Here is a 12,098-nt window from a genome sequence, read left to right on the forward strand (position 1 = left end):
TTATGGTATTTACACCCGTTACTGAAGTTAATGGAGTTCACCGGATCGTTTAGTTATGAAAATGCTCGCTCAAATGTTGTGCACTCTGCTCTACACGTAATACCTGTTCCAGTCTTAGTTAAAACCACGTGGCGTGTTGTGCGATCTAACAGTCAAAAGCAATAATTTTGATATTCCGTCCGAAATTCCACACAACTTCCACTATACCGTTCACTTAAATACACTTTGTACTACTTCACGAACTAGTAATTAGCATTTTTCCATGATTTTACAGCACTTTCGTCGAAGCTGCTTTCAATGAGATGTTACTAGTTCGAACCCTCAGCCCCGACCCCCCCCTAGATCACACCAAAGGCTTTGTTCCCAGCATAGATTGACACGAGCCTGCATTTTTCTGATTGGCTGATATCACAAACAGCAAATCAGGTTGCAGTATTATCCCGCGCTAACCCGTGCTTTACTTCAATGACCAATCATAGTAAAACATTTCTTTCTATGGCAATTGCTAAATAAATAAATTTAGAAAAGTATCAATTACAAAATTACTCCTCCTGAAATTATCAATTCATTTGTGTTCTACTCACAATTTATTAGTACCATAAACTGACTGCACATTTAACTATCGTAAATCCCCTGTATAGTTTAACTGGTACTTCGTAAATAAACAAAACAATTTTCATTTACTTCTGTTCTTCTTCACTCGTACAACACTCACACTGCTAATTACTACACATATAAAACAATTATAATTATGCAAATACATTAAATATTAATCGAACATAACTTTACAACATTGTTTTGACTGCGACTGCTAGCACTGTCCGTCAACTGTTGACCTCTGCCGCCTACCAGTACAACTACGTGCAGCTCTGTAACTCAGGTCCATGTCAGTTGGTGACATCTGTCGATGACTCATGCCTATAACGATATCGTCCTAACAAGTGACAGGAGGGATGCGAAGGCGCTACGCCTCAGTTTGTCTTCCGAAAGAGATCAATCACAATAAAAATCACAATAAGAAAATTGATTTTTTGCACTTTTTCTAAGGCATACAGTAACCACAATGTTTCAGTGTATTTATCATCCTTCATAATTTGTCTTCACAATTACAGATAAAATAACCCATTCTGTAAACAGATACAAGCTACCTCCACCGGATAATCTTATTGTGGATTTGTAACAATGTGCAGAATGTTGAAATGAATACTGTAGTTTCTCGTATCCCAGCCCAGTGCGTTGAAAGGCATGGACCTTGATAACAGCCACTACACAGTGCTGCTATAATTTGCGAGCACAGCTGTAGCCACTTCAGTGCTGTCTAGAGCTGTCCTACCAGACTATCAGCACTGCCCTTTAAAGCCAGCAGCACAGTGCTCAGTCAGTCAGTCAGTTGTGATTTCACAGTACTCTAGTACTGATCTTGCTACAAATCACTGTGTCTGGTTCTGGATTCACTATGTCTTAAGTTTCAATCTTGGTTTACTCGTTGGACTCCACTGTGTCACATGGTTATTTCTCCTTCTCTGTTGTTGTCTTTCAGTTTACTTTTAGAAAATTGCTGGTGATGCCCTCAGCCAGTCAACCAGTCCCTGCAGATTCCCAAGTTGTTCCTGGTCTTGACAGATTCTGGTCACTACAGCTGGCAACAAGATAAAAGGACAGCAGTGTCCCTTGAGTACCAAACTTGTGGAGCAGCAACAGCTGCTACTGCAGCAGCAACTGCAACAAGAACAGCATCAGCAGCTGCAGCAAGAGCAAAATGCATTTCTCCTTCTCAATCAGGAAACTCAGCTTTTGAAGGATCAACTGCAGGTTCCATAAAATGGTGGTTGCTCCTCAGGCAGAGCCACCCACCTGTGTTTCCATCTATTAACGAGACCTACGAGTATTAGGACGTGTATTTGCGACAACAGAAACAGCACTTTGCTATTTTCCAGAGTGCAGATGGTGCTCTCCAATGGTTGCTTGCTCTACCCTTCCTGGGCTTCCCCAGAGAAGTTTTTCTCAGTAAAGAAGTTGGTTCAACTCTCTAATCCTGCTGCAACAATTTTTGAGGATATATGTTCCTTGCTTTCAAATTATTGTTTACAACAATTTCATGTGGTCACTCCGTGCCTCGAATTTTGATTTCACTTGTGTAAACCTGGCTTGCAAAACTTCATAGTTACTTCTTTGATTCATGATGCAGTGGTCCAAGCGGCTCCTGATCTGGAAGTATCCACAGAAGCCTTGAAACTGGAAAACCATTCCTTGGATGATTTTTTGAAAACCGCGTACTCTTCTGAGATAATACAGGCAGTAAATTAACAAGTCATGACATGAACCCACATAGGAACTGTCTAGCTGTCGCCTCAGGGGCAGAACACCCTTAAGTCCTTTTCCCGATGGCAGCATCACAATTCATCAATTCCAGACCTGACAATAGCCTCTGAACAGCCACTCACACCCTGTCAGCATAAGCAGTAGGGCCTCCCATCATGTCTGACAGCTTCACATCAATCCGTGTGCAAACTGTACAGATTGTTAGGTGCACCCCACATGTTGTGGGGAAGATGGACATTTCTGGTCAGTCTGTCTAAAACAATTGTGACAGTCTGATCCTGTTCCCTATATGCATCAAAGAACAGTAAACCAACTTCATGCAGTTGTTCCCCAGGGCAATTCTTCCACTACCAAGTTGTTTATCTACCTCACGACTGTGGATGACTGTTTCCAGGTGAACACAAGAGCTAATGTTTCCTTGATAAACCTCCGTATGCTTTTCTGGGGTTCCCTGGCTTGACGCCACCCTACCGTACATTGGTGACATATGGTGATAGTTTATGTCGCCTCCATAGTCGATTCACAATCACTGCTGCATACAAAAAGGTCACTCTACTGTCAATAGTCACTTGGCTGGTAATGTTTTCAGTCCAGATGCCTTCTACCTGTTTGGATTCTGCAAAACTTACGAGACCTCATCTCAGACACGGCTCCCTTCCAGGAACTCAATGACCTCTGTGCCACCTTTGTGCATCTATTCGCGCCTGGCCTGGGATGCACTACAGACAGATTTCCAGGCTTGTACCTCCTGATGTCCAGACGAGATAGCATGTTTCTGCCAGGCACATCCTCTTCCTCTCTCCTTGTGGACAGCCATGAAGCACTAACTCAATTGCCTCCACAAGGCTGGAGTGATTGAAACTGTTAAAACCAGAGTTTGGGCCATACCACAGGTAAGACGATCAAAGTCCAGGCACAGGTGTAAAGCTACTCCATTCCACGTCAAGAGACTCCTCACGAATCTAGTTGGAAGTGAATATTTTTCTGAGATAGACCTTGCCAACAGGTATATACAGGCATCGCTGCATAAGGAATCGCCAACACATTATGGCCATTAACATCCCCTTTGGCTTATATTAATACAAGTGCTTGGCTTTTGGGATCTCTTCTGCTCCTGCAGTCTCCCAGAGGTACTTGGAAGGAACAGTTAACCATGTACATTCCCACTTGTACGGGAGGACTACCTGTGCAAACTTTGTACCCTCTTTACTAAGACGAGTGATGTGGGGCTCAAGTGCCACTTTCACAAATGGCAGGTTTTTCAGGAGCAAGTTGAGTACTTTGGGCACTTGCTAACAAAGACAGGATCCAGCCCTCTGACTGCAAATTTTCTGCTATTCAGTCTTGACACTGCTCCCAAAACTTAGAGGAACTGCAGCCTGATTTTGGGGATGGTTAATTATTATTCCATGTTCCTCTCACAAGTGCCTCACATATGTGTCATCTCAACCAGCTGCAGAAGAAGGGCATTTAAGTACAGGTGGTCAGTTGCCTATGAGCACATTTTCTCACAGCTGAAATGCGCACTGCACTCAGTGCCCCACTCTATGCCCTTTTCTCCATTACATCCCCTGGTTTTTCCCACTGATACTTCTTCCTGTGGCACTGGTGCATAGGAATATTGATGTTACTGAGCAAAGACACTGGCACCCACTCAAAAGAACTACTTGCATACATAAAAATAAGCATTGGTCATTACCTTTGCCATTAAGAAGTACCATGTTTACCTATTTGGAACAAAGTTAACACTCATTACTTATCACTAAGCACTGGTCGCACCCTTTGGGCTATACTCCAGAGGGGTGGCACAACAGTTCCAGCATTGTGGACTTTTCAACTCCTGCAATTATACCATTAGATACAAGCCCACAGAACCACACAAAAATGTGTATGCCCTCTCTCATCTGCCCTCAGGACCCAACCTGGGATTGGACCAACAGGACATCTGTTTCCACATCGACATGGAACAGCAGCATGTCTTTGACAGGTTTCCCATTACTCTAATGCTGCTGTACATGTTGTGACCCCATCTTACAGCAGGTCATGCGCTATGAGCTCCATAGGTGGCACACGTATTTTTTGAAGATCATCAATCCACAACATCCGGCCTGAGCTAGCCTCTCCCTGACCATTTGTCAGTTTTCTCCTATATTCACCTGCTTGACGCGGATGTTGATAACTCACCATCTACCCTGTGCCCTTATGTTTTTAATTCCTTCATTGTGGACATTGGGGTATGTCGCAGATGAAACCCCTTATGCATGGCGACATGCCTAATGGCCAGGACTGAACACAGACGTGGAGGCCATGGAGTGCAGCTGTTCTGCTTGCGTCCGGAACCAGTCTACGCCTCTCCAGTCTCTCAACCCTTGGCCCAGACCCCTGCCGCTCCTGGGACTGCGTTCACCACCTCAACTTTGTTGGCCCTCCTCCTCTTTCTGGGGGGGAGGGGGGGGGAGGGGAGTTACCCCAGCCCGTTAAGTTGGAAAGTACGCCGAAAGGATGGACATTGATGACAACAACAGCCACTAGATGGCACTTCTATGTCCAGCGGGTGCTGCTGCCACTGCTGCGGCAAAAAATGTAGAGAAATGCCCATCCTAGCAGCCTATCAGCACTCCCGAGTGCCCTTTCAAGCCAGCAACGCAGACACTCAGTCAACCAGTCGTGATTTCATTGTGGTTGAGTACTGATCTCATTACACATTGCTGTCTGTTTTTGGATTTCCTGTGTCTTAGGTTCTGATCTTGTCTCATTCTTTGAACTCTCTCTTCCACCATGTCATCAATGTTGTTTGTCCTTCACAGCTGTTGTCTTTCCGTTTGCTCTCAGCAACTCAATTTTGACACCTTCGGGTTGCTGGCCAGTCCCAGCAGAGTCAAGAGTCGTTCCCAGTCTTAATAGATTCCAGTCACAATATAGCTGCCACTAGTTATAATAGAGAACGAATATACCCAAAAAACAAAGATGCTGTGACTTACCAAATGAGACACTGGTAGATAGACACAATAAAAAACACACAAACACATACACAAATTTCAAGTTTTCGCAACCCACAGTTGCTTCATCAGGAAAGAGGGAAGTAGAGGGAAAGACGAAAGGATGTGGGTTTTAAGAGAGGGGGTAAGGAGTCATTCCAATCCCGGGAGCGGAAAGACTTACCTTAGGGGGATAAAGGGACAGGTATACACACACACACACACACACACACACACACACACACACACACACACACACATATATCCATCCGCACATATACAGACACAGGCAGACATATGTAAAGGCCAGTGCTTTCTTGTTTGCTAAGTCACAGCATCTTTGTTTTTTGAATATTTGTTTTCCCATGTGGAATGTTTCTTTCTATTTTATTCAGAACAAATATACCGTTACATTATTGCTTCCTCTCTTCAATAAAATAAAGTTTGTGATGAAGTGAAGAATATTAGAGTTTAACATCCTGTCAATGTCAAGATCGGAGACTGAGCATACACCCAGATGGAGCAATGATGCAGAAGGAAATGTGACACCATCGCATCTTGCGGTTAATGGCAGGAACTCTAATTGCTCTGCATGACATTGAGGTATGGCATTGAAAAAACAATACATACTGTCTGTGTACTCACATCTAGTACCCATTCCCATTGAACAGTCATCACAGTTTAATGTAATGAAATAAACTATGAAATTATCTGCTCAGAAACACAACCCAAAAATAACTGAAAATTGTGGAGTTTTTCTTAATTCTAATCTTACATTATGCCACAAATAGTCATTCACAGCACATCATGGCAGTTTCCTGTCCCTCCTCACAAATCGTTAACTAGATCGTTACAGTAAAACGTAACAGAACAGATCTAAACAATATGTTTGCATAGTCATGTGGGAGTGTGGTCACAGTTACAAAAAGGTAAAAGATAACACGAGGGAATGTGAGGAATTAGCAATACCTTATTAATCAACTCTACGAACAAGGAACAAGAAAGTGAAAGAGGACGATTCAACAGTAGTCATGCACTATGAGAAGGAGAACAACGGGAGCATAAAAACACATAGTAGAAAGTGAAATCAACTGAGTCACCATTTCATGGATGAAGTAGCACTGTATCTAGAATTAGTTCGATTCATTTGTATATATCACTATGTTCTTCAGATCAAATAAGTAGATTCAAGGCACACACATTAACCATGAAGCAGTAGTTAGAAACAGAACTCTGTACACTATACCAAAGATAAACTATCACTACACTAAGTTTGGGATATATTTTATTAATAATACTCTAAATTTAGTACCAATCTTTTTTTTTTTTTTTCTCGTTACTGTTGAAGCATTTCGGGGCTACAACTCCAGTTTCAAGGATTGTACACACATAATACAAGTTAGATCTGATGCTGTTTTTCACTCAACAGCAACAGGAGGACACAGTTGTTTGTTTTACAAGGAAGATGTCTCAGGCAGGATTAAAGAAAGAAATATAACACAGTCCCGTAACAAATTGTCTGTATTTGACGTCCTAACATCTGTCTTCTGCACTGCTGAAGCACCTCCACATTTGCACTTCCATCTTGAAAGATTTAGCATGTTTATGACAGTACTATATGAAGCAAGCAATAAATATTTAACTTATGTTACTCAATTATTATTATTCCCTTTTCTACAGATGGACAAACTAAAATTTAAAAAATTTAGAGGAGTGACAGTTATTTTTTTGGTTCACATTCACATTCAGAATGGTGCCGAAGTATGATTGGTACCTCGCAACAAAACCACAGAAGAGTACAGTGACACCAGAACGGCTCATCTACTTGTGGCTGTGCAGATAGCAGTCAACAATCAAGACGAAACTTCCTGGCAGATTAAAACTGTGTGCCAGACTGACACACAAACTCAGGACCTTTTCCTTTCATGGGCAACAATCAAGATGACAGCATCACCTTAGATAGGCCACCAGTGCACTAAATGTTTAGGCAGACATTAATGTGAACATAATGTCAGTTATTCTTCAAGAGAAGTGTCTTGTACATTAGTCTGTGTAAAGTGAGACTTAAACATTCAGAGACAGTTGGAATTTCTCATAACATTCTTGTGGATTTTGATTATACAAAGTTGAGTAAATCTTTGTGTCTATATTGTATTAAAGTGAATCAACATTTTACATGTTCTGGTTCTGCTCAATCTTCTCTTGGAGTAGAATCACCATTGCGCCAGTGAGTGTATTTTTATACAGCACAACACAGAGTAACTTAAAATATTCATTACAATTTACTGCTACCATTGCTAAGTGTAATTTATACTTGCCAAGAATGTAACCTATTAAGTATAAGGGGCGTTCAAAACAAAATGAGCCGGAGGCATAATTATAGAAACCAGTACCTGTATGTTACAAGTATTGACCCTGGCTGTTGAGACACTTGTCCCACTGTGACGCAAGGCGGTGAACGGCTGGCTCATAAAATTCCTGGGGCTGCGATGTCAACAGTTCCAAGTGTACAGAGGACGTCGTAGTCTGAGGTGAATCGATTGCCTCTAAGAGCTTTTTTAAGGGGACCACAAATGGCCCCCTTCTGATTCACTTCCTGCAGCAAGGGACAACAGTGAATGTCCAGCATTACTCACATACCTTGACCACAAAGCCTCATACAGCCAACACAGTCGTAGCACTCCTGCAGAAATTCAAATGGGAGTTTGTTGGCCACCCTCCCTACGGTCCGGACATCCCTCCCTGTGATTATGCCATTTTTGTGTCACAGTGGGACAAGTGTCTCAACAGCCAGGATCAATACTTCTAACACAAAGGCACTGGTTTCTGTAATTATACCTCTGGCTTGTTTCTTTTTGAATGCCCCTTATACCTCACATTATTTAAGTTTATACATACAAATGAAATGAAGTAAGCTACATTGTGAGTACAACATGAAGGCTAGCGAGAGGGAAGGAGGGGCGCACGCACACGCACGCACACACACACACACACACACACACACACACACACACACACACACACACACACACAGAGAGAGAGAGAGAGAGAGAGAGAGAGAGAGAGAGAGAGACTAGAGTAAGTGAAATGGGATGGAGTGCTTATATTTGAGGCTGAGATAAGGGAATTATGTTTATTAGTTCACATGAGGCTGTTGTATTAAGGTAGTCACTACTGAATCTAGAGAATAATCTTTTGTACTTACTGTCTGTCTCTCTCTGTTTATTCAAAACGTCAGTGGATTGGAAAACCTGTCTGTGTGTTTCTAGAGTCTGTTGAGATTTTTGTGCCTGAGAGTACTATATATGGCAGAGTGAGAGACCTTTATTGATGTTTGGAATACTGGTTGCTGTAATGAAGACGAGTTGCCATTTTATATTTATGACGCCAATTTACAGACAAGGCTGACGTATTTTCAGGTATGGTAAATCATGTCCCTATGAAAGAAACTTTGACAGTCTGGGCATATGATATTGTAAACACCTGGTTCCTTATGTGTATCGAGTTTGTTAAAACTGCAAGGAAGGACATGGTTTATTTTAATTTTTGTGTAATAGCTCATTTTAATACCATATCTTTTTAATTGACTAGAAATTTTATGTTTTCCAATGAATGGAACAACAACAGTTTTCCTCTTCAGTTGGCCAGGAGTGGTTTACAAGCAGTCTTCATGTCTTTGCTAGTATCATTCTTCCCTCAAAGCTATATCTCAACTGACTCCTGTCGTTACTACATACTTCACTTTGTCCAGACATCTCTTTCTTGATCCTCTTACTAGTCCTTCTACCAATCACATCTGGGTATAGTCTCTTTCTTTTCACCCCTTTGTTAGTCGTGGCCAAACCATCTCAAAGAGGCTATTGTCAGTTTTTCTTTCAAGGATTGCACACTCCCGCTTTTTCTGTTTATTTTTTCATTTCCTGAACAATCGCTGATAAGAACAGTTCTGCTGTTCACTGTTTGTACTCTACCTACTTGATTGTTATGCAGGTTTCTTGGCAGGAATGGAATACTAAAATATTGTTTTAGTGTCAGTTGGTAACAAATGCATTGTTTTTATTTCTACTTGTTTCCTTTTTCACATTATTAAGGAGGCTATCAATTGTGTGTGGTAAATATTAATTATTTGTGACTATTTGTCAATTAATACAATTTCATTATGAAAATCATGTTGTGCCATTGGGATGTTCACAGCCTTATTAACCACACTTCTGATCCCACTAGTTTATTCTATCTATAATTGTATTCTTTCCTTATAGAATGAAAATAGGTGTTTTTGTGTGTGGAGAGGGGGGGGGGGGGGGTTCCTATACCTGATAAAGGCAATGCAACTGTTGGAATGTTGAGGTGATTGACTATTTACAAAAAACAGATTTTTCCACAGTTTCCACACAGTGTTTCCTAAAGCAGAACAAAGAAACAATGAAGAACAAAATTTTCCTCTTCACAGCTCAAGAAACTAAAGCACCTTTGTTTTGATAGACCAACCCAAATCGTATAAAGAAGGAGTCCATATTAGACTTGTAGAATTTTCCGGAACAAGCTCAACATTCCCATAAAAACTGTTCTACAATGAAGAAGAGCTACACCTTTGGACACAGTAGATCCACCAAAAACAACAGAGAATTCACTCGTATAACATCCCGTCCGTTGTCTGCCTTGAGCCGGGGCTCGGGATGACTTTCTGAACTCTACCCCTTTTCCTGAACTTCTCCAGTCCTTTTCCTTCACTTCCTCTTCCTTTCCCTTCAACCCTTTTACCAGATGAAGGGGCACTGGCTCTGAAAACTTGTATAACCCAAACCCTTTTTTACAAGATCTCCTGCCACCACTTAGAGAGGAAATTTTTTTAACTATCCAATTATGTAATATATTTTGACAGACGAAATAGATCAACCAGGAGATTCTGATAAACGGGCTTCACGAAATGAGAAACACTGATCACGAACCAATGCAATCGCAAGGATACAGAATTTACAAGGGAATACCAGGGAAAAGAGCAATTAAGCAATGCCTGCAATTCGAAACAGGATTCGTGGTCAACCTCAAAATGATAGATTCCATAATACAATTCAATGCACTATTTCCTAGGCTCTCAACTTTAACTATAAAAGTGGCAAATATAATGTAGTAACACTGTTCACGTTTACGTCGCACTTCACTTAGCGTAGACTGGGACTGTGTCCTAGGCATGCCCGATGTTGACTGACTGGGCATGGCCCGTGCTGTCTGAGTTGTTGTTGTTGTTACGCCGGCAGAGGTCGCGTCCGAATTCTCGCGTGCCCTCTGGTGAACAGGACTCTACTTGCGGCAATTACCGTCCGTGACGCGCCGTGCCGATGTGCGCCTCCCGCAATCTTTCTGGTGGCTACTGCATATAACATACACAATAATAAATGCCCACGCCCCAACTAATGACAAAAATAATAGAAAAGACCGCAGAGAAGATGTGGATGGATTTTGCGAGCTTTTAAATCAGACGTCAACAAAAATCACACCAAAATTTTAATTGGAGACTTTAATGCCCAATTAGGAAGCAAAAAGAAATACAGAGATGTAATTGGGAAATGGCCAGCACAACGAAGAACACACCAGAATGGCATGAGATTGGTGGATTCTGTAGAAACAAGTGACATGATCTCAAAATCAACATACTTCATGAGAAGACCAAATAAACTTAAAACCTGGAAACACCCAGACTGGGCAAAAGGAGAAAGGCAGTTGGATCATGTCTGCATGGATAAGAACTAGCACAAGGAAATCCTGAATGGAACTGACACCGGATTAGATCATAACTTGATAAAAATAAAAATTAAATTCACCCCATGGAGAGAGAAAAAATCCCACCCACAAAAGAAGAGAACCTATGACCCTCATAAATTGATAAATAACAAGGCATATGAAGAACAAACTAAGAATATAAAAATAACAGATGATCTGGATGAAACAATTCACGAATTGAAACAAATAGCTGAACAAGTAGCTCCAATAAATCCTAGGAAAAAACATCAGTGGTGGAATGACAAATGTGATAAAACAGATGAAGATAGACCCCATATCTGGTTAAGGTATCAGAATCAAAGACAGAAGAATCTTACTTGGAACTCACAAAACAAAGAAAGATGATTCAAAAAATATTAAGGAGGGTTAAACCTCAATATAAAAAAATATACTTTCTATGACAGAAGCAAATAGTAAGAACTCAAACTCATGAGATTACTACAAAACATTTAGCAAACAACACTAAAGATATGATCCCCCAACACTAATGCTAAAAGATAAAAACAATACAATGGCCCATAGTGATAGAAGAAACACAGACATTTTAGCATAAACATTTAACGAATTACTAAATTCGAAGGATCCTCCTGAGCTTCTTGAAATAAACACAGAAACTCCAACAAAAACACCCCACTGACAATTCAGGAAGTCGGTGAAGCTTTGAGTGAGCTCGAGAACTATGAAGCAAGTGGAGAAGATCAAACATTTGCAGAACTCTGGAAATACACAGCAGAACCCCTGAAGATATCATTACATCAATGCATAGTTAAAATCTGGGTCGGAGATGAGCTGCCAGACCAATGGACTACATCTGTCATAGACTCATTACACAAAAAGGAGAAAAACCAAATCCGCACAACTACAGAGGCATTTTCTTATTGGATTGCACACACAAAATATTGTCAAGAATTCTCAACAATCACTGTAAAGATCAACTTGAAAAGAAGCTAGGAGAATATCAAGGAGCATTTAGACCCTGGAGAAGCTGCCCAGAACAGATCATCACATTAAAACAAA

At 41.1% G+C, this 12,098-nt stretch overlaps 1 protein-coding gene across 1 annotated transcript in view; it reads right to left on the bottom strand.

Moving 5' to 3' along the window:
- LOC124622463 (ubiquitin carboxyl-terminal hydrolase 3-like) overlaps nt 1–12,098 on the bottom strand; it is an 80,266-nt gene that overhangs the window by 28,379 nt on the left and 39,789 nt on the right. The window lies entirely within an intron of this gene.

The sequence above is a fragment of the Schistocerca americana genome, chromosome 7 (assembly GCF_021461395.2).
Source record: "Schistocerca americana isolate TAMUIC-IGC-003095 chromosome 7, iqSchAmer2.1, whole genome shotgun sequence".
In the NCBI taxonomy this organism is placed as follows: Eukaryota; Metazoa; Arthropoda; class Insecta; order Orthoptera; family Acrididae; genus Schistocerca; species Schistocerca americana.